Source organism: Eriocheir sinensis, unplaced genomic scaffold (assembly GCF_024679095.1).
Source record: "Eriocheir sinensis breed Jianghai 21 unplaced genomic scaffold, ASM2467909v1 Scaffold11, whole genome shotgun sequence".
Taxonomy (NCBI): domain Eukaryota; kingdom Metazoa; phylum Arthropoda; class Malacostraca; order Decapoda; family Varunidae; genus Eriocheir; species Eriocheir sinensis.
This window is the reverse complement of record NW_026110407.1, coordinates 1,618,089-1,625,000: the sequence shown is the minus strand read 5'-3', so window position 1 is coordinate 1,625,000 and position 6,912 is coordinate 1,618,089. Positions and strand designations below refer to the sequence as shown.

Here is a 6,912-nt window from a genome sequence, read left to right as displayed (position 1 = left end):
AAAAGGCCTTTGACAAGGTGCCACATAGGAAGTTAATGTGGAAGCTGGAGACGGTGGGTAAATTAGGAGGTGGTCTTCTAAAGTGGATGGAGGATTTTCTGAAGAACAGGTTGATGAGAACAACTATTAGAGACAGGAAATCAAGTTGGAAAAATGTCATGAGTGGAGTTCCGTGAGGCTCTGTGTTGGCCCCAATTATGTTTGCAGCATATGTTAATGATATGATAGAAGGAGTGGATAGCTATATGAGTCTGTTTGCCGATGACGCTAAGATAATGAGAAGAGTGGAAAAAAAGGAGGACTACTTGCTGCTCCAGAGAGACCTGGACACAGTGTGGGGGTGGAGCAGGAAGTGGGAAATGGAATTTAATATCAAAAAGTGCAGTGTTATTGAATCTGGAAAGAGTGGAATGCGAGTAGAGGGACATTATAAGTTGGGTAAGGATAAGTTAGACAAGAAGACAGAAGAAAAGACCTTGGAGTGATGATCACAGAGATCTTGTCTCCAGAGAGACATGTGAGTAAAATATCAGCTGAGACACAACCTGCTGAGGGACATCAGAGCAGCGTTCACATACCTTGGTGAGGACATGGCAAGGAAATTAAGTGTGACCTTGATACACCCTAGACTAGAATATGCATCAGTGGCTTGGTCGCCATCACTTAAGAAACACATTAGAAAACTGGAGAGGATACAGAGAGCGGCAACAAAAATTGCACCTAGTCTGAGCGGCCTGCCTTATGAAGAAAGATTGCTGAGGCTGAACCTCCCTACATTGGAAAGTAGAAGAGAAAGAGGAGATTTAATAGCAGTGTATAGGGTGATGAATGGTGTAGAGAAATCGGATAGAGATGACCTCTTGATAAGAGAAGAGAGAAACTTAAGAGGAAATGGAAAACTGTTGAGAAAAGGAATTTGTAGAAGAGACATCAAGAAGAACAGCTTCCCGCAGAGATGTGTGGGGGTCTGGAATGGGCTGGAGAGGGAAGTGGTGCAGGCTAAGTCAATAAGCACATTTATGGCCAAGTTAGATGGAAGTAGTTGGAAAGGCAGGACAGCACCAGCACAGCTCCGTTCCTGTAAATCACAACTTTAGGTAAACTAGTAGGTAAATACACACACACAAATGCTTCCTGCCCTTCCCTTTCCTTTCCATTCCTCCCCTCCCCTTCCCTCCCCTAAACTTACCTCCATGGGGTCGGGGTCGTCACTGAAGGTCAGGGGGGGCACTAGCCAGGTACTCGTGGCAGCAATCTCTTCTGGGTTGGACCACTGCGCTGGGTCCTGAACTAGCAGTCGGGTGATGAGGTTGCTGGCGGGGGCGGAGGTGTGCTCTGGGCTGTCAAAGGTGCCCCCCGCCAGGATGTGTCGCTTCAGCCCTACCACTGTAGAAGCCTGCGGAGTGGTGGTGGTAGTAGTAGTAGTAGTAGAGGTTATTGCAGAGTGTAAGGTTACTGAGGGCAAGTGAAGGGAGACTCAAGTAACCTTAGGAAACTTTATACAAGGACACACACAACACACAGAACCACAGAAGCAGAATTGCAAACAGAATCCCACTGACGAGTATCAGAGGTTATGGCAGAGTGTAAGGTTACTGAGGGCAAGTGAAGGGAGACTCAAATAACCTTAGGAGACTCTATACAAAGACACACACAACACACAGAACCAGAGAATTAGAATTGTAAACAGAATCCCACTGAGTAGCAGCAGCATAAGAATGGCCTCGGCACAACACAGAAAGCAGAAAATAAGTTAATCAATGTAAAAAGCAGTTAATATAGGCACATTATAGTGAAATAAGTAGAGGTCCAGGGAAGTTAATAAGGCTAACTGTAATAGTATATCTCTTGTAACAAAACCAGCAATATTAGTAGTAGTAGTAGTAGTAGTAGCACAATAATACTAGTAATATTATGTATACAAGGAATGGTGAGCCTTCTCCCAAAGATATACAAAGTGTGTTGGCGTACCTGTCAGTGCCTCTGAGGGAAGATGTTTGACATGTCTGAGTCGTCACTGAGCCTGTCCAGCACGGCCTTGATAGGAGTGTGGAATGACCTAAAAAATTGACAATAGGTAACATGTAGACATATTGCACACACACACACACACACACACACAGGGCAAAACATTGTTCCTTATCACAGTTTACTGCATGCTGGGGTCACACATTTTGGCAGAAGTCCTTGACCTTGCCCTCCTTGACCTTGCCTGCTGCTGCTGCTGATCTCAGGGAGAGAGAGATTTACACAGATATTCAAACCACACACACACACACCTTATGGTCCACACTGGGTGGTCTGCCCTTAAACCTGCCCTGAGTGAAATTATATTAATCAAATGGCACCAAGACTTTGCATTTCTACTTTAGTGAATACTGAGGTGAAGGAACTGTTGCTCAAGCTTGTTTTTAAGGGGAAAAGAGAGAGAGAGAGAGAGAGAGAGAGAGAGAGAGAGAGAGAGAGAGAGAGAGAGAGAGAGAGAGAGAGAGAGAGAGAGAGAGAGAGAATAAATAGAACAATGAAGAAAAAATATGCAATTGAAATTGAAATGACCCATGATGACCCAGAGAGACGCAGGGGTCAGGCCACAGAAAAAGAGCAAGTTTGGAGCACTACAATGACCCAGAGAGATGCAAGGGTCAGGCCACTCACCAGCACAGTGGACATCCTCTGGTCCGCCCAGGAGGGTGTGCCGGAGGGCCAGGAGCACCTCATCCCCTGGTCTATGGTGCTGGTGATGAGGGGACCAGCTCACTCCACGCCCAGGCCAGGGAGACGCTGCTCAGCTTCTTCACACAGCTGGGGACACAGGGCACAGAGTTATAATGATAATACTTTCCTATAGGTTCATGGTACACCAGAAGGGTCACACTGCCATCTTTCTTTATTTCTGTTTAGGTATTTCAACTGTTTATTTTCCAGAGAGAAGGAAAACAAAACTTATCCAGGTTAGGTAACATTAGTTTTGTGAACCTTCCCACCATGGCAGTGTTATGAGTTACAGGAGGCAGGAAAGCTGTGTTACTGATGCCAAGATTCTGAGTTTAAAGAGACAGAGAGAGAAAAAGTATCCAGGTTGGGTTACGTTAGTTTTGTGAACCTTCCCACCATGGCGGTGTTATGAGTTACAGGAGGCAGGAAAGCTGTGTTACTGATGCCAAAATTCTGAGTTTAAAGAGAAAGAGAGAGAAAATGTATCCAGGTAAGGTTACGTTAGTTTTGTGAACCTTCCCATCATGGCAGTTACATGAGGCAGGGAGGCTTGCAAGGCTGTTTTACTGACGCACAACTTCTCAGAGATTCAGGAGAGAGAGAGAACGAAACTATCCAGGTTAGGTTAGGTTAGTTTTGTTGTGGCTTTCTGAGGTGGCTGAACAATGCTACTCATTTATATACCTGGACTGACTTTTCTTTTTCCTTTTTTTCTTTATGATTATTTTGGGGCAATCACTGTTTCAAGGGAGAAAACAAAACTATCAAGGTTACTTTAGGTTAGTTAGTAACAGTAGTAGTAGGAGTAGTAGCAACAATTACCAAAGACTAGAACCTTATATTCTTTCCTTCAATAATGATAATAATAATGATATTAATAATAATAATAATAATAATAATAATAATAATAATAATAATAATAATAATAATGATAATGATGATAGTAATAATAATAATAATGATAATAATAAATGGCATGGCACTTATGACATAACTAAGATTTAACTCATTAGCAATTATTTATTTATCAATTATTACTGTCATTTATTTACCATTACTTTATTAAGTTAGTTTTGTGTGCCTTCTCACATCATGGTGATATTTTGAGGCGGCAGAACTAAACTATACATTTACCACATTTGCTTTTCTTTCTTCTTTATTACTTTATATTTAGTGTAAGTAAGAACAAAAGGTGCCAACAGAGAGACAGGGGAGCCACCAGGAACAAAATAGCATTGCCTGCATCAGGAGACACAGTGCTATCAATGTAACCAGTCTGTCTGCCTTGCCTTCCTGCCTAAACACACCACCGGGCCACATATTCCTGAAGTCTCTGCAGGTATGTGGTTCCTGAGTGAAGACGCTCGGCTGTAACTTGGAAACTAACCACGGGCCATTCTGGAAAATACTTTCATTGTGATTCCCGCTCAACATTACCTGTAATACTTCCTACCTAACCTTACATAGCCTAACCGCCAAGTGGCCACAGACTACCCATATGCTTTTCAGAAGGCCACCCATCAATCCAGACTCAAGAAGAAACCGCCCAGTGAATCAAGAGTGAGTTCCGGGGGGCAGCATGAGCCAAGCATAACTGGCGCCACTATAAAAATTGCCTGCGCCATGACAGGCTTGAGCCAACCACCATCCAGGCCCATGAAGAAAGCCTACCGGTGCTACAGGCGGAGATGTAAAAAAATAATAATAATAATAAATAAAAACTAATCCATCCTGCTCTGTTCCAGAGTAGGCAGAACACACCCGTACAGACTTCAGGAATATGCATTCCTGCCACCATCAACTCATATTTACAGGCACTCCAGGCCTCCCGGGGCACAAAACCTCAGGTGGGATTATTCACGAGAGGGTCGCCTACTAATTTTGAGATGCTGACTGCTTATTTCTGGACAAAATATGATGCTGTTTATTATGGAGATAGTATTCATTTCCAGATATCACTATTCAATTGACTTTTCAATCCCTGTTGTACACCCGTCACCTTCCACTGCCTCAACATAGCTGACAGAGAGGTTCAACTTGCTTACTGATTATACTCAGCGCTCACCAAGATCACAAGTGGACAAACCAGAACAAAACCAGGCAAATTAATGTTTTTTGCCGCTGTGTGTGTGTTCCCCCAGTGAGCGTTGGACGCCAGCGACTTACTTATCCAAAATCTCTAGAATCACACCCAAGCTTATTGAGGTAAAAAGTGGACAAACCAGAACAAAACCAGGCATATTAATGTTTTCTGCTGTGTATTGCCCCATGCATGGTGGACACCAGAGCCACTCATTTTTGCAGGAGGCATTTTTCACAACACCGGCGTGCATAGTGGGCCACCCCCGCCCTGCACTGTGTATTCCCGCCACCCCTCACTGCCTGCCCAGTATATTTAAACTAACCAAGCCTTACTTTACGTAACCTAGCAAACAGGGGGACTTTGCTCCCTCTCAACCCCCTTCTATTTCTAGGAAGTCCTTTGTTAATGCACTGCATTCAGTGAGTAAAATAATCCATGTTGTAAGTATTAACTTGGCCAGAGGTGGCTGTGCACGCTTTCCTAAATATTTTGCAGAGTCAGTCTTATTAATTGAATGCTGTTTCAATCATCTGTTTATATATTAAACCTTTTTTTCACTCCCTTCCTTCTCTCTTCATGTAACTTAGTATTGAGCTGTTCATCCTTCCATAGGTGTACCTCAGGACCCCTGGGTAAGGAACACACTGTGGTAACCCAATGTGACAGAGATGAGCACCAAGGCAATGAGTAGCTATGCTCTAGACCCCAAACCTCACCTGTCACAAGCTTACCTCTTGAGTCTTTAATTTGACAGAGATGAGCACTGAGGCAAGGTGTCCCAGAGCGATGGGTGCCTGTACCCCGCACCCCCATAGGCCCCCCAGGATAACGGAGCTACGCCCTGGAGCAACGAGGACCTGGGGAAGGCACACTGTGGTAACTCCGATGTCACGCCCGCCCTGTTACAACGCAGGATGTGACAAGGATGAGCTCTGAGGCGACGCGCACCTATAGTAGTAGTAGCAGCTATAGCATAAGCCCTAAACTTGACCTTACACTCAAATTTAAGGTCTGCAGGAAGAGGGAAGAGAGAGGAAGAGGAGGAGGAAGAGGAAGGAAGAGTAACGTAGAAAATCTTACCCTCACCTAGCACCCATATTTATAGGCCTACCGCTCCACTAGACCGCCTTACTATAAGCTTACCGATGCCCCAAGGTCTCTCCCATAGGCCTACTTACTTTTATAGGCGGGCGAGGTCAGGAACGTGAAATAAACGTAGATCTTTTTGAACGCCGCCCACACGTGCACCTCGCCGCGGCAAAACGTAAACAAACCGAGTCGACGCGTTCTAGCGGCTCCTTTTTTTCTTTTCCCTTGTCTCTTCCTCTTTTCTTTCTTTCTCTTCGCCTTTTCTCTTCCTCTTTTGTCTCCTTATCTTCCTTGCTCTTTCTTTTTTCATCCCTTTTCTTCTTATCCTCCGTTCGTATCTCTCTTCGTTCTAGCGGTTCTATTTTTTTCTCTTCTTTCTTCCTTTCTCTCTTTCTCTTTCTCCTCCTTTCTTTCTGCCTTTCTTCTTCCTTCCTTTCTTCCTTTCTCTTCTTTTCCTCCGTTCGTATCTCTCTCCTCGTTCTAGCGGTTCATTTTTATATGTATTTTTTCTCTTAATTATCTTTTATTATGACTTTTAAGGTTGAATCAAGGAATATTAAGTTAGTTTAAATATAAAGGGAATATAATCAGACCTTAATTATGGCATCGTTTTTCTCTTTTCTCTCCGTCTTTTCCGTTTCTCTTTCCTCTCCTTCTCTCTTTATGTTTCGCTTCCTTCCTTTCTTATCCTTTCTCTCCTCTTTAATTCTTCCCTTCGTATCTTTTCTCTTCTTCCTTTCTCTCTTATTCTCTTCTTTTATCTCCTTCATTCTGTTTCCTTTTCTTCCTTTCTTTCTCTCCCTTTCTCTTTTTAGAAAAATATTTTTAGAAGAAGTTTAAGAAGTAGTGTAATTTTGTTGATCTCAAAATGTTCCTCCATCATCTGGCTCTTTAGGCTGCTAATATGACACTCGTAGCTATTTCCAGTTTTCAGATGTAGGCGACGAGAGACAAGTCTCTAAATCGTCCGAGCCATCCCCACCCGCGGCGATGGCTCGGCCAGGGAGGTGGGACGGTACGGACAC

At 43.7% G+C, this 6,912-nt stretch overlaps 1 protein-coding gene across 1 annotated transcript in view; it reads right to left on the bottom strand.

The window, feature by feature from the left end:
* The window catches only part of LOC126989212 (netrin receptor DCC-like), a 38,774-nt gene extending 32,709 nt beyond the window's left edge, over nt 1-6,065 (bottom strand). The window contains exons 1-5 of the mRNA XM_050847818.1: nt 5,977-6,065; nt 5,530-5,655; nt 2,656-2,802; nt 1,972-2,059; nt 1,190-1,396 (exon numbers count right to left, since the gene is read on the bottom strand). The gene's annotated coding sequence lies outside the window, so the exon portion shown is untranslated. The remainder of the gene's footprint in view (nt 1-1,189; nt 1,397-1,971; nt 2,060-2,655; nt 2,803-5,529; nt 5,656-5,976) is intronic.
* Between the last annotated feature and the right edge of the window lie 847 nt (nt 6,066-6,912).